The 26,669-nt window shown below is 41.3% G+C and overlaps 1 protein-coding gene and 1 pseudogene across 4 annotated transcripts in view; one reads left to right on the top strand and one right to left on the bottom strand.

Annotated features, from left to right (window-relative positions):
* PRKCB (protein kinase C beta) overlaps positions 1-26,669 on the bottom strand; it is a 348,138-nt gene that overhangs the window by 237,166 nt on the left and 84,303 nt on the right. The gene's annotated exons all lie outside the window — the stretch shown is intronic.
* LOC139440432 (large ribosomal subunit protein uL4 pseudogene) lies at positions 13,012-14,476 on the top strand (annotated as a pseudogene).

Genomic DNA, 26,669 nt, shown 5'->3' with positions numbered 1-26,669 from the left:
CAATAGAAGTTTCAGGCAACCTTTCTGGATACACTTAGAAATTTTTCACAATATGTTGATACTATGTTGGTATCCCATCTTCTGGATGTACTAAAAGTCTCTCTCAAAGATTATTTGGAAAAATGAAAGTAAGTAGAGACCTCAGGCAAGATTAGGGCTCTTTGGTTTCAGTGCTCACTCCTAATTTTTCGCCTACAATAAGATTATTTCATGAGAATATCTAGAGACAAGAGTTGAGACCAGACCAAACCCAACATGAGTTTATAGATCCATATGAAACCAAGCTGTCATCTCAAAAAGTGTCAGAAGTGACTTGGGGCAAAATCTTAGAATCCACTGCCTTCTCCATGTGATTCCTTCCTTCAACGTTGTGAAGAAAAAGTGAATTTATTCATTAACAAGGAGTTAATGAATGTCCTAGAACAGTGCCTGATGTGTAGTAAGCCCAGAACGAATGTTGGGTTTGATGGTATTCATGATGAAGATGTAAAAGACAATAAAATCCAGCAGGGTTGTGGGGAGCAAGAACTGCACTCCTAGCTGCCTGGTGTTTGTGCCTGTCACTATTTCATGCAAGTGCTGTGGGGCTTGGTGGAAAATCACTCCATTCAATAACTTTTCCTATAAAAATACATTCTCTGTTTCTGAGATGTCTTATGCATCTCAGAAAACTTTACATTTTTAAAGGTACATAATCTGTATATAGCATATACAGGGTTTGTATGTACATAATATATTTAAATAAAACACATTCACACATTATAGTCTTTCCAACAATGCCCTAAGGTAGATACTATTTTTCTCACTTTAGAGTGGTTAACAGTTTCCCATGCAACCAGGCTGGTAGACAGTAGAGCAAGGCTTTGAAAGGCAACTCTCATGACATCCAAGTCTCTGACCTTTCCTCCCCACCACAACCTCTCTAGTTCTGTCCCTCTCTGCCTGTCTTATCTCTATATTCCTATTCCCAGAATTTCCCTGGCTGCTCCAGAGGAAAGAAGGTAGAAGGTAGAAGAAGACAGTCACTGCCCCCAAGATATGATCATTGTGAATAATTTTTCTCCTTTCCTGAAAGGATGAGAGCAAAGCTCAGAAGCAGGCAGCAATGGAGCCAGAGGAGGAGCAGAAGTTAAGATTTCTGAAATTCTAGAATCTATGCTTGGTTTCCAAAAAGGAGGTAAAAGCCAGGCTTCCTGGTATCTTTAAAGGGACAAGGGAACTAGCCAATCCCAGGGAGCAGCAGAAAGGGAATTAACTTTTTTTAAAATTTTTATTGCTATTCAATTACAGTTGTCTGCATTTTCCTCCACCCCACCCCAGCCAAACCCACCTCCCTCCCCCACCTCTACCCTCCCCCTTGATTTTGTCCATGTGTCCTTTATAGTAGTTCCTGAAAACCCCTCTCCCCACTATCCCTTCCCCCCTCCCCTCTGGCTATTGTTAGATTGTTCTTAACTTCAATGTCTCTGGTTATATTTTGTTTGCTTTTTTCTTTTGTTGATTATGTTCCAGTTAAAGGTGAGATCGTATGGTATTTGTCCCTCACCGCCTGGCTTATTTCACTTAGCATAATGCTCTCCAGTTCCATCCATGCTGTTGCAAAGGGTATAAGATCCAACCTAAGTGCCCATCAGCAAATGAGTGGATCAAAAAAAAACTATGGTACATCTACATAATGGAATTCTACGCAGCAGAGAGAAAGAAGGGAATTAACTTTTAACGAGCAGTTGTTGAGGTGCTATCTTTGACCAAAAAAAAAAAGTAGTTAATGCTACAATAACCTGGGCGTGAGGTTTGCTTATCCTCGTTATGCAACAGAGGCTCAAAGAAGTTGAGTTCCTGGTTGAAGGATACAAAATTAGGCAAGAAGGCAAATGTGAAATTTGAATGTAGTTGCCATCCATATTCTTTCCAGTGCTCTCATCAACCACTTCTCCAACTCCATGCTCCAAGCTCCAGGGTCACACATGTCTACAGAAAAAACACGCCACAGGGTGAGAACCTAACTCTACACAATTGCCAGCTATGTTCTGATGGCATCTGAGATGTGGTGTGCTGAGTGTGACTTTTTTGTAATAACCACTTTCCTGCAGACACACGGCAGAGGTGGCTCTACCAGTCTGTCAAAAATACTCAAGTTTCCCACATTTCCCCTACCACAGAGGTCTACAGGACTCTTCTCTGCCTTTCTGCCAAAAGTGCAGAGGAAGAAAAGTTGCTGGTGGGCAGGGAGGTGGCAACTGGAGACCAAAAGGAATAATTTTTTCCATTATGTCACCCAACTAGTTAGGGCTGCTCTTGAGAGAGCTATAGATTTTGGTTGATATGTTTTGTAACCATCACCCTGACCTAACTTGTCCATTAGTACTAACAGTTTTTCAGTTGATTTCTAAAATAAATAATAATATAACCTGCAAACAATGCTAATTTGGCAATCTTTTCTCCAATATGTAATTACTATTTATATGTTTCTTTACTTGTTTCATTGACTAGAACATCCAAAACAATCACAAATAACAGTGTTGCTAGCAGCCATCCTTCATCCATTCTTGACTTTAATGCTTTAAATATCAAAATTAAGCACATTTTTTGGCTACTGGTTGGCCACAGACAGTGTTTATTATGCTGAGAAAGTATATTTTTATTCTTAGTTCTTTCTCTAAGGGTTTTCACTGAAAATGAATATTGAATTTTAATAAATGCTTGTTCGACATCTGTGAAGATGATTCTTTTTTTCTTTAACATTTTGATGAGATTTATTAATAGACTTCCTAATAATAAGCCATAATGTCTTTCTAGAATGAACCTTTCTTGATCACGGTGCATTGTTCTTTTAACATCCAAATGATCCAATTTGTCAGGCTTTTATTTAGGATTATTTTCTCTGTGTTTATAAATGAGATCAGACTATGACTACTTTTTGTGTGTTATATTTGTCAGGTTTTGCGTCTGTATGGTGCTAGGTCAGAGGACAGGCCTGAGATAGTTTTCTTCTTTTTCTAGGGTTTAGAGAAGTTTTTTAAAAATCAAAAGGATAACTTGTCCAGGAGGTTTTGCTAATGGGTTTGAAAACTTTCATCATTTCCTTCTTTGCTCTTGGTCTCGATCAGGGCCCAATAAACCACAGCCTGCAGCTGCCGCCTGTTTTGACAAGCAGGGTTACTGGCACACAGCCATGCACACTTCTTGAGAAATCTCTCTCGCTGGTTTCGTGCTGCAATGGCAGGGCTGCGTCGTTGCTACAGAACACTCCACAAACCTAAAACATTTGCTAACTGCCCTTAAAAGAAAAAGCAACTTTTCTGACCCTTGACTTCTTTTATGGTAGACAATTCTGGAATTTCTGTTCTCTTACACTTTCAAATTTAATACCAAAAATTAACAACAGCTACCATCTAAGTTCTAGACAGGGCCCAGCCATGGGCTGAGCTCTTTCCATGGATTATTTCACTGAATCCACACAATCACTGTATTATGGTCCCTATTTTACAGTGGAGGAACTTAAAGCTGAGAGAGATTAAATAACCTGCCCAGAGTCAGAAGTAGTAGTGGGACACCTTTGACAAAAATCCACATGTACCTGCTTTGAACACCACGGCAGTATCACATCTTGTTACCTGATAATTGTTTGTATCTCCATATTTATGTCCTTTCTAATTCCTAATTTGCATTATATAGTTATTTTATAAATATTATAAACTGTATTATATATTCATTTTATAAATATTTATTATATGTTCATTTTTATATGTGATTAGTCAAAAGTAGGTCTATTTTATTGGCTTTTATTTGTTTTGCTTTGTCCTATTTTCTAGGACTTGGTCTTAGAGTCAACACAATGCTTTTTATATATTCTCATCCTATTATATATTGCATTAGAATACAAAATATTACATATGCTAATGCTATATTTAATTACACATTCTTACTCCCGCTTTCTGTAGGTTTCTCTTGCAGAGCTTTTCCCCCATTGCCTCGTGAGTAGAAAGCTTATTTAATTTATAGCCTTTCTTTGTTGGTTAATACTTTTAAAAGTACTTAAGATTATGAATTTGGGATATTGATTAGACACTATCTCATAAGCTGTGATCAGTAGTTTGCCAACAACTACAGTAAATAGCTCAAATCCTAACATAAATATTTTGGTTTTTTTATTTAACTTTTTATTTTGAGATCATTGTAGATTTTCATGCAGTTATGAAAAAATAATAGAGGTATCCCACATATCCTTTACCCAGTTTCTCCCAAAGGTAACATCTTGCAAAACTATAGCACAATATTGACTTTGATAGAGTTAAGATACAGAACATTTCACAAGGATCCTTCACGTGGCCCTTTTATAGTTACACCCACTTCTCTTCGCCCCCACCCTCTCTTCACTCCTGGCAATCACTAACTGTTTTCCATTTCTATAATTTTGACATTTTGAAAATGTTATATAATTGTAATCATAATCATACAGTATATAACCTTTAGAGATTGGCTTTTTTTTCACTTGGTATAATTCTCTGGTGAATCATTCAGGTTGCTGCATGTACCAATAGTTCATTCCTTTTTATTACTGACTAGTACCCTGTGGTGTGGACATAACACAATTTATTTAGCCATTTATCTACTGAAGGACATTTGGGTTGTTTCCAGCTTGTGGCTATTATTAATAAAGCTGCTGTGAATACTTTCAGGAAATTTTTGTACAAACATTAGTTTTCATTTCTTGGGGATAAGTACTCAAGAGAATGACCCAATTCCTGGGTCATATGTTTAGTTTAATTTTTTTTTTTGAACAGAAGTATTTATTCTTTTTTTATTTTAATTTTTTATTGTTATTCAATTACAGTTGTGTGCCTTTTCTCCCCATCCCTCCACCCCACCCCAGCTGAACCCCCCCTCCCTCACCTCCACCCTCCCCCTTGATTTTGTCCATGTGTCCTTTATAGTAGTTCCTGTAATCCCCTCTCCTCACTGTCCCCTCCCCACTCCCCCCTGCCCATTGTTAGATTGTTCTTAACTTTAATGTCTCTGGTTATATTTTTTTAAGAAACTGCTGAACTATTTTCCAGAGTGACTCTCCCATTGTATATTTCCACCAGAAGTATCTAAGAGGGACCCAGTTGTTCCACATCCTCACTAGCATTTGGTATTGTCATTATTTTTTATTTTAGTCATTCTGTTAAGCATGTAGTAATACCTCATTGTGGGTTGTATGTGCTTGTGAGACTTTGTCTTTTTATGTGCTTATTTGCCACCTATATCAGCTCTTCAGTGAAATGTCTATATCTTTTGCCTATTTTCTAATTGAGTTGTTTGTTTAGTTGAGTTTTGAGAGTTCTTTATATATTCTAGATAATAATCCTTTGCAGATATGTGGTTTGCAAATATTTGGTCCCATCTGTGGTTTATCTTTTCATTCTCTTAACAGGGTCTTTCACAGACCAATAGTTTTCTATTTGGATGTGGTCGAATTTATCAGTTTTTCCTTTTATGGTTCATGCTTTTGGTGTTTGGTCAAGTCTAAGAACATTTGGCCCTAGAGTCTAATGATTTTTCTCAAATGTTTTTTTCTAAAGGTTTTATAGCTTTATGTTTTACATTAAAGTCCATGATCTATTTTGAGTTAATTTTTGTATTAGGTATGAAACTTAGGCCAAGGTTTATTTTTTTGTCCATAGATGCACAATTGCCCTAGAACTACTGGTTAAAAATTCATTTCCTCAATTAAATTGCTTCTGTGTCATGTCAAAAATCAACTGAGGGCCTGCCAGTGTGGCTCAGTTGGTTGGAGCATTGTCCCATCAGAGCACATGCCTGGGTTGCAGGTTTGGTTCACAGTCTGGGCACATATGACAGGTAACCAATCAATATTTCTTTCTCACATTGATGTTTCTCTCCACCCCCTTCTCCCTCTCTCTAAAATCAATGGGCATCAAGATAGCAGCACAGGTAAACACGGTTCACCTCCTCACACAACCACATCAAAATTACAACTAAATTATAGAAAAACCATCACTCAGAACCACCATAAATTGAGTTGAATGGAAGTCTGACAACTATGGAATTAAAGAAACCACATCCAATCAGGCTGGTAGGACGGGTGGAGACATGGAAGGGGCTGGTCCCACATACATGTGTGGTAGATAACAATTCTGGAGGGATATCTTGGGAGTGAGGAGTCCCAGCCCCACACCAGGTCCCCCAGCCCAGGAAACCAGTGTCAGGAAGATAAGTCCCCATAACTTTGGCTGCAAAAACCAGCAGGGATTGAGTCGATGGAAGAAAATTCTAGTGTCCCCAGCAGTTCTTCTTAAAGAATCCACACACAAACTTACTCAGACTCACTCCCTCTGAGCTCCAGCACCAGGGTAGCAGCTTGAAAGGCACCAGTGGCATAGAGGGAGGAACTGAAGTGACTAGTAGCATCAAGGCCACAGCTGGGGGACAGCTTTCTCCCAGACAGAAAGGCAGACAGAATCACAGAGCTGGCAGGCAGTGCCATATCTGAGACTCCATCAACCTGGCTAACACGGTTTACCCTGCCCTGGAGATCCCTGAGACCCCATCCCACCCAACTTACATCTGTTAACAGTAGCTTTTCCATGTGAATGGCTGGTCTTGGCTAAGCTTCACAACTTCCTAAATCCATTCAAGGAAGCAACAGCTGACTTCAGTGAGGTCCTAGTCCCCATACCTCTTACTAAGTGGCCCCAGGCCTGGCACTAGCAGCTGCCAGCCTATATTCACAGCTTGGCTTCACCTGGGAATCTCCAAACCCAGCACAAGTGGCATCCATCTCAGATTGGTCTATAGCAGCAGTCCTCAAACTTTTTGGCACCAGGGACCAGTGTCAGGGAAGACAATTTTTTCCACAGACAGGAAACAGGAGGAAGAGCCCAGGAGAGCTTCGCTTTTGGCCTGGTTCTGGTCCACAGTCTGGGTATTGGGAACCCCTGCTCTATAGCTCAGGCAGGGTGGCCCAGGCAAAACATAAGTGACCTTGGCCTGCACCACCCAGGAAACATCAGAGCCTGCTCATCCAGTGGACAGCTACAGTTCATGTTGGAGCACCACCATCCTGCTGCTGCACAGCTGATCCTCCACAGAGTGTGGAGGCTGGTGTTCAGTAGTCACAGCCAGCTCTTACAGCTGACTGGCCTGGGTAAATCCCTCCCATTGATTTACCAATGGCAACCAAGACTCAACTACAAGAGGAAGATGTACTCAGCCCACACAAAGGGCGCACCTCAAGTTCCCAGCTTGGGTGATGGGGGAGGCTGTACCACTGGACCCTACAGGACATCTACTACTTTAGGCCACACTACCAAGAGACTGAGTCAAAGGAGCTCTATCTAATACATAAAAATAAACACAGGAAGGCTGCCAAAATTAGGAGACAAAAAAACATGGCCCAAATGAAAGAACAGATCAAAACTCCAGAAAAAGAACTAAACAAAGTGGAGATAATCTATCAAGGGCAGAGTTTAAAACACTGGTTATAAGGGTGCTCAGGGAACATAGTGAGGACCTCAACACCATAAAAAAGATCCAGTCAGAAATGAAGGATACACTAATTGAAATAAAGTACAATTTACAGGGAAACAACAGTAGAGTGAATAAAGCTGAGAATCAAATCAATGATTTGGAATATAAGGAGGCAAAAAAAAAAAAACAACCAAACAGATCAACAAGAAGAAAAAGGGGTAAAAAAAGCAAGGATAGTATAAGAAGCCTATGGGATAACATCAAGAGGTCCAACATTTGCATCATAGAGGTGCCAAAAGGAGAAGAGAAAGAACAAGAAATTGGAAATCTATTTGAAAAAATATTGAAAGAAAACTTCCTTAATTTGGTGAAGGAAATAGACATGCAAGTCCAGGAAGCACAGAGAGTCCCAAAAAAGATGGATGCAAAGAGCCCCACTCCAAGACATATCATAATTAAAATGCCAAAGGTTAAAGATAAAGAGAGAATCTTAAAAGCAGCAAGAGAAAAGCAGTCAGTTACCTACAGGGGAGTTCCCGTAAGACTGCCAGCTGATTTCTCAAAAGAAACTTTGCAGGTTAGAAGGGACTGGCAGGAAATATTCAAAGTCATGAAAAGCAGGGACCTACACCCAAGATTGCTCTACCCAGATATCATTTAGAAGATATCATTTAGAATCGAAGGGAAGATAAACAGCTTCCCAGATGAGAAAATACTAGAGGAGTTCATCATCACCAAAACATTATCATATGAAATGTTAACAGGATTTATTTAAGAAAGAGAAGATCAAAACTATGAATAATAAAATGGCAATAAATACATACCTGTCAACAACTGAATCTAAAAAACAAACTAAGCAAGCAAGAAATACAAAGATGGAATCATGGTTACAGAGTGTTTTGATAGTTGCCAGATGGGAAGGGGTTGTGTGGGAATGGATGAAGAGATGAGGGGATTAAGAAGTACAAATAGGCAGTTACAGAATAGCCATGGGGATGTAAACTACAATATAGGAAATGGAGTAGCCAAAGAACTTATACACATGACCCATGGACATGAACAATGGGACTGCCTGAGGGAATGGGTTGTGCTGGGCTGGCGATGCGGGGGAGATGCTAAGGGAAAAAATAGGGATAACTGTAATAGCATAACCAATAAATATAATTTTAAAAATAAAATAAAACCAATGGGCATGTCCTTGGGTAAGGGTAAAAAAATAATTGGGCGTCATCGTGTGGGTATTTTTATGGGTTCTCTATTCTTTTCAATTAGTTTGTGTCCCTCCACCAATACCACACACTCTTGATCACTGTAGCTACATTATGACTGATTTCTCCCACTTTAGTCTTTCTCAAATCTGTTTTAGCTAGTCTAGCTCCTTTGCCTTTTTATATAAATTACAAAATACTTTTGTTGGGAATTTGATAAGAATTTTGTATATCAAGTTGTGGAGAACTGACATCTCTACTATGTTGGTCTTCCATGTTCATTGCTAGTATATAGAAGAACAAATTATTTTTGTATTTTTTAGAAGAGTTTTCTTTTTAATTGTAGATTTCTTGAAATTTTCCATATAGACAATCATGTCATCTGCAAATAAGGACAGTTTTATTTCTTCCTTTCTTATCTGTATGCCTTTTATTTCCTTTTCTTGCCTTATTACAATGCTTAGAACTGGTTAAAACATCCAGCACTAGTTTGAATATGTACCAGGGTTATTAAGGTAAGTATTTTATTTTTTTAAGGTAAGTATTTTATTTTTAAGTCCTTGAGTTTTACAACCTTTGTTATTGATTTCTAGTTTTATATCATTTTAATCAGAGAAGGTCAGTGGCATATTTTATAATTAAGTCTTTCACATAAAAGACGATAAATTAAATGTTCCTTTTCCTCAGTCACCTACTCTCTACTTTCCAGTCTCCATTAACATAAGCTAGTATTTTAGACTCTGGTTAAAGTTATGGCAATTCTCTCCACAGGGTGCCAAGACTTTATTTTTAAAGCAGCTTAAAGTTCACAGCAAAATTGAGGGCAAGGTACAGGCATTTCCCATGTGCCCTCTGCCCTCACACATGCACAGCTTCCCTTATTATCAACATCTCCTACCAGAATGGTACATTTGTTACAACTGATGGACCTTCTGTCATCTATTTTAATATGACAGTTACAGAAATTAATTGAACTCAATGTTATGTTTAATTGCTCAATGTGTATATCCCAGTTCCTCTATGCCATCACTTCTTCATACTTAAATCTCTAATATTGGATATTCTCTCAGACAGAGGACATCTTCAAATAACTCTTTCATTGGTAGATTTCCAGAGTCTTTTTATATCTGAAAACTGTTTTCCTGTGGCCTTCACACACTAATGACAACTTGACTGAGAATTAAATATGTAGATTATAACACTCCCCTCAAAACTCTGTAGATGAAGCTGCATTATCTGAAGTACTACAATACTCATTGCAGATACATAGCCAGGCCCTGTCTTTGCCAAAAGATAGATTGTGTAGATTATCCTTGGTCCTGCTCTTTCCACTCTGGTGATGGCCAAGTCCGCTTTCTCAAGCCAGGTTTGAGGGCAGGATAATGTGCTCGGCTCCAGATTCCCAGCAGCTTTACTGACCTAAAACAGACTCCTCTCTCCTCCACTATGCATTCTCGGATCCCGGGAACTCCCACCATAGCCCTATTGGTCTTTCTTATGCACCTTACCTGTGCAAGCCTTGTGACTCAAGGTTCGGTTCATCAGCAAAAGTCCCCTACACAAACAAGTGCAAAGGTAAACTGCCTCCCTCGCCTTCCTCTCTAAATGCGGTAGGTAGGAGGATTAGGGGTGGTAGGAAGCCTCTGGTCATTTCCAAAAGTGATTCTGGAGCAGAAGAGGGCTGACTTTTTACTTGGTAAAAACTTGGGTCTCTTAGTCTAGGAATAGAACAGTGGGAGAGAGACAAAAGGTCTTTCTACTATTTCCAGTTGGTTTTTGTTTCAAAAGTGATGCTTGGAGTAAGTGGACCCAATTTAGTCCCATCTGTCTCACAGTTAATGAAGATTTCACTGAGATGCCAACAACTGTTTTCAGTGTTCTCTATAGTATTCCTCCTATTTTTTGTTATCTTAAGTATTTGAGGGCAAAGTTGGAAATACCGCCTTAGGGACTGATAACAAAATGTAATTGTCAACCTATGCCAAGACTAAGTCTTTACTTGGAGTCACAGAGCCTTTGATATTGATGGCAGTCACAGATCCTGACCTGGATGATCCACTGTGGCCTAAGGCATTGCTCTACAACAAATCCCCTACAACAGCAAGTCTCAAAGTTCAGTGTACCTTTAATAAGCATCAGCTGGGGAACTTATTAAAAATTGATGAGGCTCCACCCCCAAGATTCTGATGGAGTCCAAGGTCTGAATTTTTATCAAACACCAGGGATGCATGCAGGCACTCCAACAACAACCCTTGGAGAACTGCAGCACCGGAAGCATCTCCTCTAAAACCAACAGACATAAACCTTCCAGTTGGTTTCCTCAAAGTCACACATAGAAAGAAGCAAATATAATTCTACACCTACCACAACTGCTGGAGCAGAGCTGCCTGGTGCAGTAACTGTGGATAATGTGACACCTTCTCAAAATTTCTCATGGCTAGTTAGACTCCAACAAATGCCCTTTCACCAGAAAATAGCACTTATGGAAATTCTACAAGTGGATTTCTTCCCATCTGAAATCATACATTTATATTTACCACAGTATTCTTAATGACATTGTTTGAAATGGCCCCAAATTGGAAATAATCTACAGTCCATCACTAGAGGACTGGTTTAATAAATTACAAATTGTCCATACAATGAAAACATTTGCATCTATTTTTTTTAATTTTTATTCAGTTACAACTGTCTGCATTTTCTCCCCATCCCTCCACCCCACCCCAGCCGTTCATAGCAGCACAACTTACAATAGCCAAGTACTGGAAGCAACCTAAGTGCCCATCAGCAAATGAGTGGATCAAAAAACTATGGTACTTTTACACAATGGAATTCTACACAGCAGAGAGAAAGAAGGAGCTTATACCCTTTGCATCTATTTTTTAAGCATTAGGAAGTTCTCTTTGTGCTGATATAGAAAGATATCCGAGACACAGGGTGAGGGAGTAGAAGAGAGTAATTCAAATATGTTAAGTTTGGTATGGCATGAGCTCCTGCCAGTCAGTGAGAATACCCAACAAATGAGAACAAATATCAGCCATTACACCACACTAGAGTCTACTAACCAAACATTAGAAGAAAAACAAAATGTAGAATACAGGTTTTAGTATGCCATCTTTTCCCAAGAAAACAATGAGAGTTAGAGGGGAAAAAAAAAACTTCTGGAAAGATAGCCAAAGCAAGGGTGGGGAGTGGGTGGATGGAGGACAGAATTTCATGAGAGACTTTAAAATGATATACTTTCTTATATCTTTTTAACCAAGTGACTATATTATAAAAAATTACATTTTAAAACACTAACTTTTTAAAAGAGATTTTTGATGTGGAGGAGGGATATGTATGCCCAAGGCTGGTGTAATTTCATTTGTTTATTTATTTTTAAATTTCATTTTTATTTATTATTAGAGAGAGGAGAGGGAGGAAGAAAGAGAGGGAGAGAAACATTGATGTGCAAGAGAGATATTGATAGGTTGCCTCTCATGAACCCCCAACTGATGACCTGACCCACAACCCAGGCATGTGCTCTGACAAGGAATCAAACCAGTGACCTTTTGACTCACAGGCTAGCACTCAATCCACTGGGCCACAGTAGCCAGGGCTTAATTTGAATCTTATATTTCTTTTTGGGCCCTGTAGTTGTTATATCTACAATGTGCCCATTAGTAAGCAGTTTTGCTGCAGTAAGGAAGGTGGGTGAGCCTGCCTTGTCTATACCAGTGATGTTCAGAAGACTGCCTGGTCGGGCTATATAGAAAGTACTGATTACCTTCACAGTGGCTCTCAAACCTGGCCATTCATCATAATCACCTTAGGAGCCTTTAATAAGGGTTGCTGCTCGGGTCCTACTCCCAGTTCTTCTGATTTCACTGGTTTGAGGTAGGGCCAGGGCACAGGGACTTTTCAAAGCTCCCCGGGTCAATCAAACATGTGGCCACAAGTGACAACCTCTTGATATGGCAGTTCTAAGTGAGGTTTCCGAAAACGATGTAAAAACACATCCTGCAAGTGACCATTTAGCCAGGTTTGTGACCAGTGGTTCCAAAATAAACCCCTCCTCTTCCCAGTCATCACCATACTCCAGCAGGGACTCAAGCACTTGCAAAGGCCGGGTATAGAAAAAAGAAGCCAACTTTGTTCAGGAAATAAGACTTCCATTTTCTAAATGCAGTCATTTATTCCTGAGAGTGTGGCTCACACTCCTACCACCCCAGGTTATTCCTCCTCCTCTGTCCTCCCCACACACAACTCCAAGGGCCTCAGTCAGGGGTCACACTGCCACTGCCTGTGGGAGCCCCCAGGTAGACAGGAGTGTGGCCTCTGCCTCTCCACTATGGCATGTGCTCACCCACTGACATCAGTGTACTCTGAAAAGGGGAATCATCTGGCAACAATGTCACTTTGCCTGCTATATTCAAGGCTCCCATTCAACCAGGTATCATGAACTTTGTTTGCATCAACTTGCACAACAACAGCAGAGAGTCCTGTAATATCAGTGAATTGGCAGGTGATCAAGACAGTGCTGAGTCTTAGGGTACTGGCAGAGCTGTGGCTCAAATTCTCCAAGTTCAAAGGTGTGGGACTCATCATTCTAGCCAGGGTGCTTTTGAAAATGTGTGTCATGGGGGCCACATGTTTGAACCAAAAAAAACCTAGTGCTGTTGGCATCACAGAGTGGTCACAACACAGAGGCGATATGCCATCTGCTCTGCCCTGGCAGCCTCGGGCATACCAGCACTGGTCATACCTAAAGGTCTTCGTATGGAGAAAGTTCCTGAACTTCCTCTGGTGCAAGAGTGTCCAACCTTTTGGTGTCTCTGGGCCACACTGGAAAAAGAAGCGTTGTCTTGGGCCATAAATTAAATACATTGCAACACGTAATCACAAAAGTATCTCATATTGCTTTAAGTAAATTTATAATTTTATGTTGGGCTGCATTCATAGCAATCCTGAGCTGCATGCAGCCCATGGGCCACAGGTTGGACACCCCTGCTTTGGTGGCTGAAGATAAAGTTGAAAGCTACGAGAAAACCAAGGAGGCTGTTTTGCTTCTTAAGAAACTTAAGGCCTGGAATGATATCGAAAAGGTCTGTGCCTCTCAGCGAATGAGAGCTGGCAAGGGCAAAATGAGAAACCATTGTCGTATCCACTGCAGGGGACCTTGCATCATCTATAATGAGAACAACGATACCATCAAAGCTTTCAGAAACATCCCTGGAATTAACTCTGCTTAATGAAAGCAATCTGAACATTTTAAAACTTGCTCCTGGTGGGCTGTTTATGCAGTTGAACTTGAAGGGCTTTCCACAGGTTAGATGACCTATATGGCACTTGGCAAAATGCTGCCTCCCTCAAGAGTAACTACAACCTTCCCATGCACAAGATGCTCAGTACAGACTTTAGCAGAATCTTGAAAAGCCCAGAGATCCAAAGAGCCCTCCAAGCACCACACAAGAAGATCCATCGCAGAGTCCTGAAGAAGAATCCACTGAAAAACCTGAGAGTCATGTTGAAGCTAAACCCATATGCAAAGACCATGAGTCAGAACACCATTCTTCACCAGGCCAAAACCACAATCTCCAGGTGGGCAGAGCAGCAGCAGCACTAGAAGCCAAATCAGATGACAAGAGGGTTCAAGGCAAGAAGCCTGGGGTAAAGAAGGAAGAGAAGAAGGCATTGACCTTACAAAGCAGAATAAGCCTTGGGTGCAAAAGCCTGCAGCTACTGAGAACCCAGCAGCTGAGAAGAATCCTGCAGAAAAGAAACCCACCACAGAAGAGAAGAAACTTGTGCTATAAACTTAAATTTGTTTATTCCGTAAAGGTCAAATCACTGTGGACAGCCAATTTTGAATAAAAACCTGATCAAAGGCAGTGAGGAAATGAAAAAAGAAATCACAGTGATGCGCTGCCAGTGAACAACCTCCAGTACCCACACACCACTACAGTAACACAGACCAAGAGGGAGAAGGCACACATACACATACACCCCATTTCTAACCTGAAGAGGATAGGGTCCAAGATGGGTAAAAATTTTATAAACTGGAAGTATTTTCTAGACTTGACTATTATAACAAAGATCAGCATCTACATGAGAGAGCACAATTTCTAAAAATTAAAAAATAAAGATTACCTTCCTCTTAAAATTGCCATTAAAATAGCACTTATTTCCTGAAGGGGGTGCTCTTGAGGCAAATCCCTGAGATGTCTCTGCAGACAAAATAACCTTGTCCTCTCTGGCCAGTAAAGCCATGCCTGAAGCTGATAGTGCTTGAATAAGTTTGAAGAAGCTCCAGGGAGTAAAATAAGGGGGAGCAGGGGCTTTTAATGTCTTAAAACTGAAGAAACACTTTTTTCCCCAATGTCTAAAAATCAACACTCCTTTTAAAAATGTCAGACACCTGGAAGACAAGGTGTCCCTAGAGAGAGGCTGTGGCAGAATTTCCTTCACACCCCTCTATGACCACCTAATCCTATTTCTCTGCACAAGACCTAACTGGAAAAAGAAAAGTGTTTATACAGAAATTATAACAGAAAGAATCAAGCAAGGCCATGAAAAAGATTCTCCATTACTCAATGGCAAATTCCCATAAAAAAAAAATTCAAATGGAAAGAGGGACAGAGATATGAAAAAATGGAGAAATGATGGATGGATTGATAGATGAATGGACGGACAGATGATGGATGCATGGATGGATGGGTAGATAATTGATGGATGGATGAGTGGATGGATATATGAATATATCAGTTCATACAACTTTCAAAGTCAGAGCTCTACTATGCCTGGTTTATGTAGAAAAGTACAAATTTTCTGCTTAAGAAGATTTTATCCTCAACTAAATATGCCCTTTCACCTTGTTGTCATCCCAAACCTCCAAATTATGAACTCTAACTGAATCAATTAAGATACTTTTGGATTCAATTAACCAGCAGGCTTTGCTGGCTGGAAAGGACCAGGGTATGTCTGCAGAGAATATCCAACTAAATGCTGCTTAAACAAAAGGAGCATATCAACAAACTTACACACACACACACACACACACACACAAAGTTTGAAGCAGTAGGTTCCTGGGGCTGTATCAGTGACTCGGGGATGCTGGCCCACCAGGTTGGTGTCACTGCAATTCTTGGCATCTGTTTAGTCTAAAGGTAGTCATCCATGATTTTCACATGTGAGACTTCTTTGGAAGGGGTTGGGATGAAAACCAAGTTTTCTGCTTTTACATTGGCTAAAACTGGCTCCCATCCCCACTATTAGACCAATCACTGAGAAGGGCAATAGAATTATCATGGATCACTCACATCTTGTCCCTTGGGTACACTGACATCTTTAAACAAAACTAGAAACAAAAGAGGAATGGCTGTTGGATGAGCCAACATCATCTTCTGTTCCCATTTCTAAAGCCCCAGATAGCCACAAGGCCCCTCCAATCAGAACTGCACCCTAATAATTCCCATGTACCCTCCAGAGAGATTCCAATAACCTCATTTCCTTTGTAAACACGTTTTCCACCTTCATCTCCTCAGCCTCTTACTCAGGGCACTTAGGATTGCAAGCGACAGAACCCCACTAAAACTAGCTCAAGTAAAGAAAGAAGTTTGTTGTAAGAAAACAAGCTATCTCACAGAAACCAGGGGCAGTAACTATAGTTTGCCTACTATGCAGGATCCCAGGAGCCAAGGCACCCACTTCCATCTCTGGTCCTTGTGACCTCTGATGGACCTCTGATGCCCTACTCCTCTTGTCTCTCTGCAGTTCATCTTTCTCTGCTACGTAGTACACATCATAGAGTCCCTGAGATGGTTCCAGTCTGGTGTTGATGGAGGCTAGCTGGCATCTCAATGCTAAGTCCAAGTTCCCAGAGAAAGAATCAGGAACTATACTTGATCTATCAACCACAGGGAGGAATGCCAGGTTACATAGTTCAGTTGTAGAAGTTAGAAACCACCCCTTGGGGTCTATTTGCCAAAAGGTAGGGAATGCAAAGGCCTTGAAGTCCTAAACAGATTGTACAGCTTTCTTTGAAGGAACTTTGGACATCATCCTCCAAGACCCAGCAGGCCAGAAGGATGGGGAGGAAAAAACAGCAGTCATCCCAGACCAAATACCAAATACCAAATGACCACGTGAGCCTTCCTATCTCTCAGCAGGTAGCACAGCTGGCAGAGCAGAGCTGGAGAAGAGGGAAGAAGCCATACTGATACACATAACATCTTGCCTAGCAGCTACTCTCTTCCCTCCTCCCTGCTCTGCCTCAGATTGGCTCCTGCCCAGGCCTCTTCTCACACCCTTACTCCCACCTAACTACACTCATCCTCACATTCAGTGCTCCACTCTGGGTTCCTCTTTGCCAAGATGCTTCCCTTCAAAGGGGTCCCTGTTTTCCAGCTCACTTTCCACATAAATGTCTACCTCAGAAGTAAGCTCGGTCTATTTTAAATGCCTGTAGTTGTCTGCCATCTGTCTCGTCTGGAGGCCTCGTGGTCTACTGAGAGGAGAATAGAACTGAATGTAGAAACACAGAAACTGATGTCTGGTCAAAGTCCCACCATTAGCTCAGAACCTTGGGACAACCAAGGCATCCTTCCCATAGGTAATAGAGAAAACTCCCCTTTGGTTAGTTCTTGGGGATGTTGGGAGCACAAAAGGAGGTAGAAGATAAAAGGTTTAGACAGTGAGATGACAGTGATAGCATGTCTGTGGTGGCATCTTCACTGAAACTAACTCTGGTGGAGCATTATATAAAATTTATAAAGAACTTGCAAAACTCAACATCAAAAAAACAAACAACCCAATTTTAAAAATGGGCAAAATACCTGAATAGACACTGCTCCAAAAAAGACATGCAAATGACCAATAGACATATGAAAAGATGCTTGACATCACCAATCATCAGAGAGATGCAAATGAAAACCACAATGCTATATTACCTGTCAGAATGGCTATCATCAATAAATCAACAAATCATAAGTGTTAGCAAGGATGTGGAGAAAAAGGAACCCTCGTGCACTATTGGTGGGAATGCAGATTGGTGCAGCCACTGTGAAAAACATTATGGAGTTTCCTCAAAAATTTAAAGAGGGAACTACCTTATAACTCAGCAATTCCACTTCTGGGGATATATCCAAAGAAGCCTGAAACACTGATTTAAAAGAACACATGTACCTCTGTGTTCATTGTAACATTATTTGCAATAACCAAGATTTGGAAGCAGCCCAAGTGCCCATCAGTAAATGAGTGAGTAAAAAAGCAGTAGTACATTTACACAATGGAATACTACTCAGCCATAAAAAAGAAGGAAATCTTACTTTAAGCACCAGCATGGATACACCTGGAAAGTATTATGCTAAGTGAAATAAGCCAGTCAAAGAAAGACAAATACCATATGATTTCACTTATATGTGGAAACTAATAAACAAAATAAACTAACAAAACAGAAACAGAATCATAGATAAATATAGGCAATGGACTGACAGATGTCAGAGGGAAAGGGGTTGGGGAGCTGGGTGAAAAATGTAAAGGGATTAAGCAAAGAAAAAAAAATTAGACAGACAAAAGAATGGTGATTACAAGAGAGAAGGGAAGTTAGAGGGAGTAGAAGAGGGTACAGGGGAATAAATGGTGTTGGAAGGAGACTTGACTTGGTGTGATGTGTTATAGAATTGTACACCTCTGAAATCTATAAAATTTTATTAACCAATGTCACCAAAAAAAATTCAATATAAATTATAAAAGAAAGAATTAGCCCTGGCTGGTGTGGCTCAGTGGATTGAGCACCAGCCTGCAAACCAAAGGATCGCTGGTTCGATTCCCAATCAGTGTACATGCCCAAGTTGCGAGCCAAGTCCCCAGTGCGGGGCATGCAAGAGACAAACACATATTGATGTTTCTCTCCCTCTCTTTCTCTCGCCCTTACCCTCTCTCTAAAAATAAGTAAATAAAATATTTTTAAAAGAATTGATGGCTTCATTTTTTTCACTTTATCAGTTTATTTTTATTTAATATATTTTAATGATTACGTTATTAGTTGTCCCATTTCCCCCCCTTTATTCCTCTCTGCTCTGCACCCCCCTCGCACCTGCACCCCCCACCCCTTAGTTCATGTCCATGGGCCATACAAATAAGTTCTTTGGCTTCTACATTTCCCATACTATTCTTACCTTCCCCTTGTCTACTTTGTACCTACCATTTATGCTACTTATTCCCTGTATCTTTTCCCTCATTACCCCCTCCCCCTTACCACTGATAACCTCCATGTGATCTCCATTTCTGTGATTCTGTTCCTGTTCTAGTTGTTAGCTTAGTTTGTTTTGGTTTTTATTTTTTTAGGTTTGGTTGTAGATAATTGTGAGTTTGTTGTCATTTTACTGTTCATATTTTTTATCATCTTCTTAGATAAATCCCTTTAACTTTTCATATAATGAGGGCTTGGTGATGATGAACTCCTTTAACTTGACCTTATCTGAGAAGCACTTTATCTGCCCTTCCATTCTAAATGATAGCTTTGCTGGATACAGTAATCTTGGATGTAGGCCCTTGCCTTTCATGACTTGGAATACTTCTTTCCACCCCCTTCTTGCCTGCAAGGTTTCTTTTGAGAAATCAGCTGATAGTCTTATGGGAACTCCTTTGTAGGTAACTATCTCCTTTTCTCTAGCTGCTTTTAAGATTCTCTCCTTATCTGTATCTTGGCTAATGTAATTATGATTTACCTTGGTGTGTGCTTCCTTGGGTCCAATTTCTTTGGGATTCTCTGAGCTTCCTGGACTTCCTGGAATCTATTTCATTTGCCAGATTGGGGAAGTTTTCATTCATTATTTTTTCAAATAAGTTTTAAACTTCTTGCTCTTCCTCTTCTCATTCTGGCCTGGCCTATGATTTGGATGTTGGAATGTTTAAAGTTGTCCTGGAGGTTCCTAAGCCTCTCCTCATTTTTTTGAATTCTTGTTTCTTCATTCTGTTCTGATTGAATGTTTATTTCTTCCTTCTGCTCCAAACCATTGATTTGAGTCCCATCACTGTTGGTTCCCTGAACATTTTCCTTTATCTCACTTTTCATAGCCTCCAGCTTTCCTTCTATTTTGTGACCATACTCAACCAATTCTGTGAGCATCCTGATAACTGTTTGTATGTGAGGTTGGCTATCTCTTCATTGCTTAGTTGTATTTTTTCTGGAGCTTTGATGTGTTCTTTCATTTGTGCCATTTTTGTCTCTGCATGCCTGTTAAGCAGTAAGGGGTAGAGCCTTAAGTATTGGCCAGGGTGGGGGAACCCATATCGCTGCTTTGTGGCAGTGTGTGGGGGAAGGGTCCAAGAGGTAAACAGTGCTGCTTGCTTGGCTCTCAGCTGGTTTTCAGTCACTTCCACCACTACCCACAAACACATTGGGGAGTTCTAGTGCTGATTCTCAGGTGGATGGGTTTGTGTACATTCTAGGACCCTGTAGATCTCTCCAATGAACTCTCCTGTGAGGCTGGGAGTTTCTCGCACTACCTCAACCCCCACAGGTTTCTTCAGTCAGAGGTGTTGAGGCTTTATTTCTCTGTGCTGGAACCCTGGGTTACTTGGTCTGCCTCGCTCCCCAGCTGTTCCTCCTGGTTTGTCTATATGCAAATGTAGGACTATGTGCTCCACCAGCGGCCACCTCACCCAGTCTGCCAGCTGCAACCTCGTCCACCCTGTCCTCCAGCTGCAACCTTGCTGTGTGTCCTCTTCACCCCTCCTACCAGTCTGGATGATTGTTCCTTCTTTATCTCCTTGGTTGTCGGACTTTCATACAGTTTGATTTTCTGGCAGTTCTGATTGGTTTTTGTTTTTAAAGTTGTTGTTGTCCTTCTTTTGGTTGCGGGAGGAGGCAATGTGTATCTACCTACACCTCCATCTTGGCCAGAAGTCCCTTGTCCCTGATGGCTTCCTTTACTTTTCTGAGCAGACACTCCCAGTGGCATGAGGGAACAGCCAATAACAGACCAGAATCCTCAAGTCCATCCTTAGGCACTGATGCTTGGAAATGGTTACCAAGACAATCAGCTCTTCCCTTTTGCTTTCTGAATGATCCTGAGCCAGTCATCCACTCTGTGAGCTTCAGATTCCTTTAGATGTGACTAGGCACCTGCTATTGTTTCAAAGTAGGACTATAATATTGATAAGATGTATCTTTAATATTAACATGGTAATAGTACCTAACACATGATGTTGTGAGAATTAAATGGACTTGGTGCTAACCAATAACAATAGTAAATGTTTCATATGTATTGGGTGCTGCATAAGAGCTTTGCATGTATTCATTCATAACAACCCTATGAGGCCCATAATAAGCACTAAATGTTTTCATTTAGAGACATAACAACAACAAGTTAGAAAAAAAATCTTTGAAGACAGATAGTGAAAACAAGCTTTAACTTCTTTCCTAGAATCTGCAGACGAGTCATTGAAATACCCTTCAAAAGAGCTACTCCATAGTTTCAAATGGGAAGAAAGCATCCACCTTGAACACCTGCTCATCCACACACAGTGCAGCTGCCTCAGACGTTAGAAAGACTGGACCCACCCATCTACACACACACACACACACACACACACATACTTCCTTCCATCTTTCCTCAAGCTGTTATCTTCCCCCAGATGAAAGCTTCCCACATCCAAAAGACACCAGCTGGCTCAGAGAGAGCTGCCTTCCCATGCAAGAGAGTTACCGGGAGGTCTGACAATCACATGAATCTACAAATCCCACTTCAACCACAGCAGATGGTAGAGGGAAGCATTACTGACGCAAAATGTCACAGAAGGTTTCAGGGGGTCCCATAGGAGGCGTCACATGTCACAGAACACTGTCCCCTACCACCACTTCGGTTTTTTCCTCCTGACTGACTCCTCTGAATGGCTTCAGGAACCCACAAACCCTCTCCTACTTTGCAGAACAATTGGCCGCCCCTCTCTGAAAACATAGGCATCTGAAGAAAAGGACCTTCACCTTCTCCCAAAGTTTTAGTCAGAGTATCAAAGTGTTTTTCCCTTTGGAAAGAAAATAGGTGTTTCACAAAACAGAAAAAAGAAAGTGGTGCAATCTGTTTTTTAGCCAAGAAAAATTTACTGATCATCTACTATATGCCAGGCACTATTCTAGGCTCTGGGGCTACACAAGGGAACAGATTGTTAAGATGATACAATAGTCTTTGTGTGTTTGCAGGTCTGATTATGTATAAAATCATTATGTTAACATGTATTGGAGAATATTCCAGACACTGCTCAGTGCTTTCTATACATTATCTTACTTCATTCCTCATAACCCCCAGTGAGGTATTTCATTTCTATCTGACAGAAGAGAAAACTAAGGCTTGGAGAGGTAAATAATCTGTCCAAGACCACATAACTAGGAAGCAGCAGAGTTCAAATCCAACCCCAGGTCTGCCTGGTTAAAAAGTTCATACTTTTGGCCAGTAGCTCTGGAGGCCACATCAGTCTCTAGCTCCTAATTGCTCAATAAGTCCCCAGTGCCTCTGCAGCATGGCATTTAAAGTCTCCCTACTTTTTCTATTAGGATTTCCCACAAATGCCTTTAAGCCACCTTGATTCCTGCCATGGTGAAGGGCTAGCTTTTCCTTTCCCCTTGAGCCATCATTTATGCAGCATCTTCTCACCGATCTGTCCACCCTCATTCTCCTCCATTCTGAAACTCCAGCCCCATCTGACAACAAAAGATCTCCTTAAATACTCAGTGCAAAAGTCACCTTCTTAGTTTTGCTTATAAGAAAAGATCAACTACTATATAGCTGACATCCAATGCCAGGCCAGAGTACCAAATTAAAATCATGTATTAAGGTTATTATTCTAGGGGTTTGTTAAAAGCCACCTTCTCCAGGAAGCCCTCTCAGTCCCCCTAACAGATGTCTGTTTTCCAGCCTACCTTGTCCCAGCCCTTAGCACCATGTCTTTTACATAATGGGCATCGATAGACAGTATCTCTGCCACTAACACAATGCTCAAGTTCCAGGCATTTGAGTGTACCCCATATTCCACACCACCTTGCATAAGCTCTTGCTCAATTAATGTTTGCTGAAATAACTCTTATTTGTGCTTTCATCTCTACACATTTCAAGAATATTGCCAAAGCCAATGTCCCCAGCCTATGGCTTACTTCTGTTCTCACCAGAGTCTACAGGAGGTCTTGCAGAAAGCTCATCAACTTCCATGACTATAATCACCATTGATATTCAACCGAGTCCCAAATCTCTGTCCGGAGCCCAGATCCATGCCCTAAGTCCCAGGTCTGAATATCTACATGCCAATCAGTCCGTGCCATTTGGACATCCAAGGGGAAACTCATGATTTCCTCAAAACACAGTCTCCTTCCCATGGTCCCCGTCTCTGGGAATGGCACCACCAACCCACCTAATCCCCAAGCCTGGGAACCAACCCTGACCCCTCCCTTTCCCACACCCCACCCATACCCAATCAGTCACCAAGATCTCTCAAATAACACTCCCTAAACAGCTCTTCAATCCTCCAGCCACCTTTCCCTCCTCACTGCAATCCAGGCGACCTCAAATCCTGCCTAGATTCCTACAACTCTTCTCAGCCCAAGTCCCTTCCTCCAGCCTTTCCACCTACAAACTCATTTTTCAACTGCAGCCAGAGTGGTTTCTAAAAGACATATTTAATCATGTAATGCTTTATATTTTTTTTAATCTGTACCACAGGAAAAAAATTCTACTTTTTAATTGAACATGTGAGCCCTTTACAATAGGGTTCCTGCCCTTCTTTTCCCTAACTATATCCTCCACCTTGTGGAGCAAGGCAAACAAATTTTGGTTCCTGAATCTTCCTGTGCCTTTGTATATGCTACTCCCTCTGCCTGGAACCCCTTTCTTCTTTCCACACCCTCCTTTAGTTAGTTAAACCCATCATCTTTGAGGCTGGACTTCGAAATCATTTAGTCCTGGAAGCCTTCCTGAAGCCTTCAATCAGGTGCCCCAACTCTGCACGCCTCGGGACCCCACAGAGCAATCACAGCTCGTAGACACTGTATCAGTGTTTGCCTACTTGTCTGTATTCTCTCCTAGATAAAGCTTTTGTAATGGCAAGGACTGTGCCAATCGTGTTCACTGTTGGGTACCCCCACCATCACCTGGCACAGCAGGTATTCAATAAATACTTCAATAAATGTACATACCAGGGCTTTTGAGAATATACACAGCTGGCCAATCAGAGTACTGCTTTCTTCCTGACCCTGGTAGCCAATTCAGACCCAGTGAGATTTAATCACAGAGATGGAGGTGCTCTTCCTTGCATGAATTTGAATGTAGAGAAAAGAAATATGGGTAGAGTTTCAACAGACATCTTGCCATTGGGAGGGGAGGCTCTTGTATCTGAGAATGGAGTCAATGGAGAAGAAGGAGAGAAGGAGTGGGAGAAACTGTCCTGGTAACATAATGAGTCCCTGAATCAAACTATATCTAAAGGCATGCGACCCTTAAACTTTTTGGTTACATGCAACAAAAAACACCCTTCTGAATTCAGCTAGTTTGAGTTTTCTGTCACCTATATTCCTGCCTCATACAAAGGATAGGTGGCATGAACAAATTTTAAGGTTCCATCCCACCCTGAGATTTAAGATTCAAATGTCAGCATTAGCTACATTAGCTACATTACACCCTCAGCATTGCCAGGCATAGGTAGCTAGTAGGAAAAAATACATTTTCTAAGTAGCAGGCAAATACTATAAGATTAGTCAGGTTTGTACAAATCTAAACCATGTCTGCCTACACTGGCCACCTAACAAAAATGGCTGCCCTCTGGAGGTTAGCCAGCGGAGGCAGCTCACGTAGCCATCAGCCACCATTCCAGCCACAGAGCCATAGCTGTAAATCCAAACACACCTCCGATCCATCAGATGGTGCAGCATTGGGTTATGGTGGGAGAAGGAAGGGGGAGCTAAAACATGGCGAGAAGGGCGGATTGCTGTTCTTTTTAAAATGTGTTGTCAAAGCAAGCATGTCATTTAGCAATGGTGCTGTACTAACCACAGTCGGTGTGTGTCCTGCAATTCTGACTCATTCCAAAGGTGTCACCACCCTTTCACAGGCTCGTACCACACAAAGGTAAGTAGATCTACTAAATAAAGTTTGTATTATCCTTTTAAAAATTCTAATAGAGTACAGATGAGGGATTACAGGGTGCTAGTCTACTGACATCTTTTGTTTGGCCCACAACATGTCTTTTCTCAAAAAATAAAAGTTTACATAAATTGCAGATTCCTGGCTTCTCTTAAAAAGCTAGAAGAGCTGGCAGCCCTGGGCTCAGAGTCCAACAAAGCAGAGTTTACTATTAGATGCCCCTTTTACCAAGGCAACCACCCTCCAGTTCAACATGGGCCCCACCACCGTCAATGTTTTACACTCAACCCACGTCACTTGTTTAGGTAGCCTGCCTGGATTCTTCAGGATTTGGATTTACAACCCTTTCACACTTACATATATATTCACAGATAAATGTGGAAAATGTCATTTTAATCAGCCAATGTCATTTTTAGACATTGGATTTCAATGTTTTTATTATCTTCCAATAGTGGTCCATACACTGCCACACCAAGTATCTCAGTTGGTAATTAACCACAAACTGTCAGGCCCCCAAGCCTTTGTTCACACTAGTCCACTGCCTGCTCATCCCAGTCCCTACACCTTGGCTGACTGCAACCCATCTAAGTCTACAAGAGTCAACTCAAATGCCTTCTTCTTGGGAAACCAGCCTTGATGCCAGCCCAATAATCCTGGTTCAGAACAAATGGTTCAATTCCAACCACGCTCATGAAATGAGAGCATAGCACATCTTAACCCTTTTTCTTCCAACTTCGTATTGCATTTTTGTAGGGACCAGGCTGTCTCCTCATAAGACCAACAGCTCTCCAGGACAAAGACACTAGCACCTTAACACTCACTTAATCACTCACTAGATGCCAGCATTTTTCCTGCCTTTCTTATTTAAACCCCACCACCAACCCTATGAGGTGGGTCCTATTAATGTCTCCATTTGAGCCCTGGCTGGTGTGGCTCAGTGGATTGAGTGCTGGCCTGCACACCAAAGGATCACAGGTTCGATTCCCAGTTGGGGCACATGCCTGCGTTGTGAGCCAGGTCTCTAGTAGGGGGCATGTGAGAGGCAACCACACATTGATGTTTCTCTCCTCTCTTTCTCCCTCCCTTTCCCTCTCTCTAAAAATAAATAAATAAATTCTTTAAAAAATAATATCCCATTGAAAGATAAGAAAACTGGGTCTTAAAGAGTCTCTAAGACCAAGAAGTGGTTTTCTTAACTACTATGCTACCTGAGCACACTGCCTCCATTACCCTATACTCAGAAGCAATAGAATCTATAGGGTGGAACAGGACACCCAATTTCTGCAGGTCTCGAAGGGCTGACTTTCCCTTCCTTCATCCTCCTCCCCTGGGCTCTGCCCCGAGCCCTGAGGGGTCTTCCGTGGGCTGTCTCACCCACTCCTGTCCCCAAGAACCAGAGCCACAGAGAAGCCCACTCTCTGCTCCCACACACTGCCAGACAGTGGAGCTGGGTAACCTTCCCTCATCACGTGAGCCTTTCCAGCAGCTCTGCTTCCTCGGAAATTATATTAAATTATTCCATTAGTGTCAAAAAAGGAAGATGCATGATACTTTATGAATTTCCTTTTCAAAAGAAAGTTATCTTCAGAACTGTGCTCGCGCTGACTGCTTCCAAAAAGTGAGAGGTTATTTGGGGGCAGAATTTATTTGCAGGAAACCACAAAACCAGTCTAAGTGCCAGAGTTTTTTCCAGTTGGTTTTCCTGAATCAATACAGATGTGATAATGCAAAATCATGGAATTCGACTTGAACAGACATTTCTTCAAAGATGATACACAAAGGGCCAATAAGCACATAAAAAGATTTTCAACATTATTCACCAGTATGGAAATGCAAATCTAAACCACAATGAGACCCCACCTCACACCCATTAAGA

Source organism: Desmodus rotundus, chromosome 1 (genome assembly GCF_022682495.2).
Source record: "Desmodus rotundus isolate HL8 chromosome 1, HLdesRot8A.1, whole genome shotgun sequence".
Taxonomy (NCBI): domain Eukaryota; kingdom Metazoa; phylum Chordata; class Mammalia; order Chiroptera; family Phyllostomidae; genus Desmodus; species Desmodus rotundus.
This window is presented reverse-complemented; position numbering and strand designations above follow the sequence as displayed.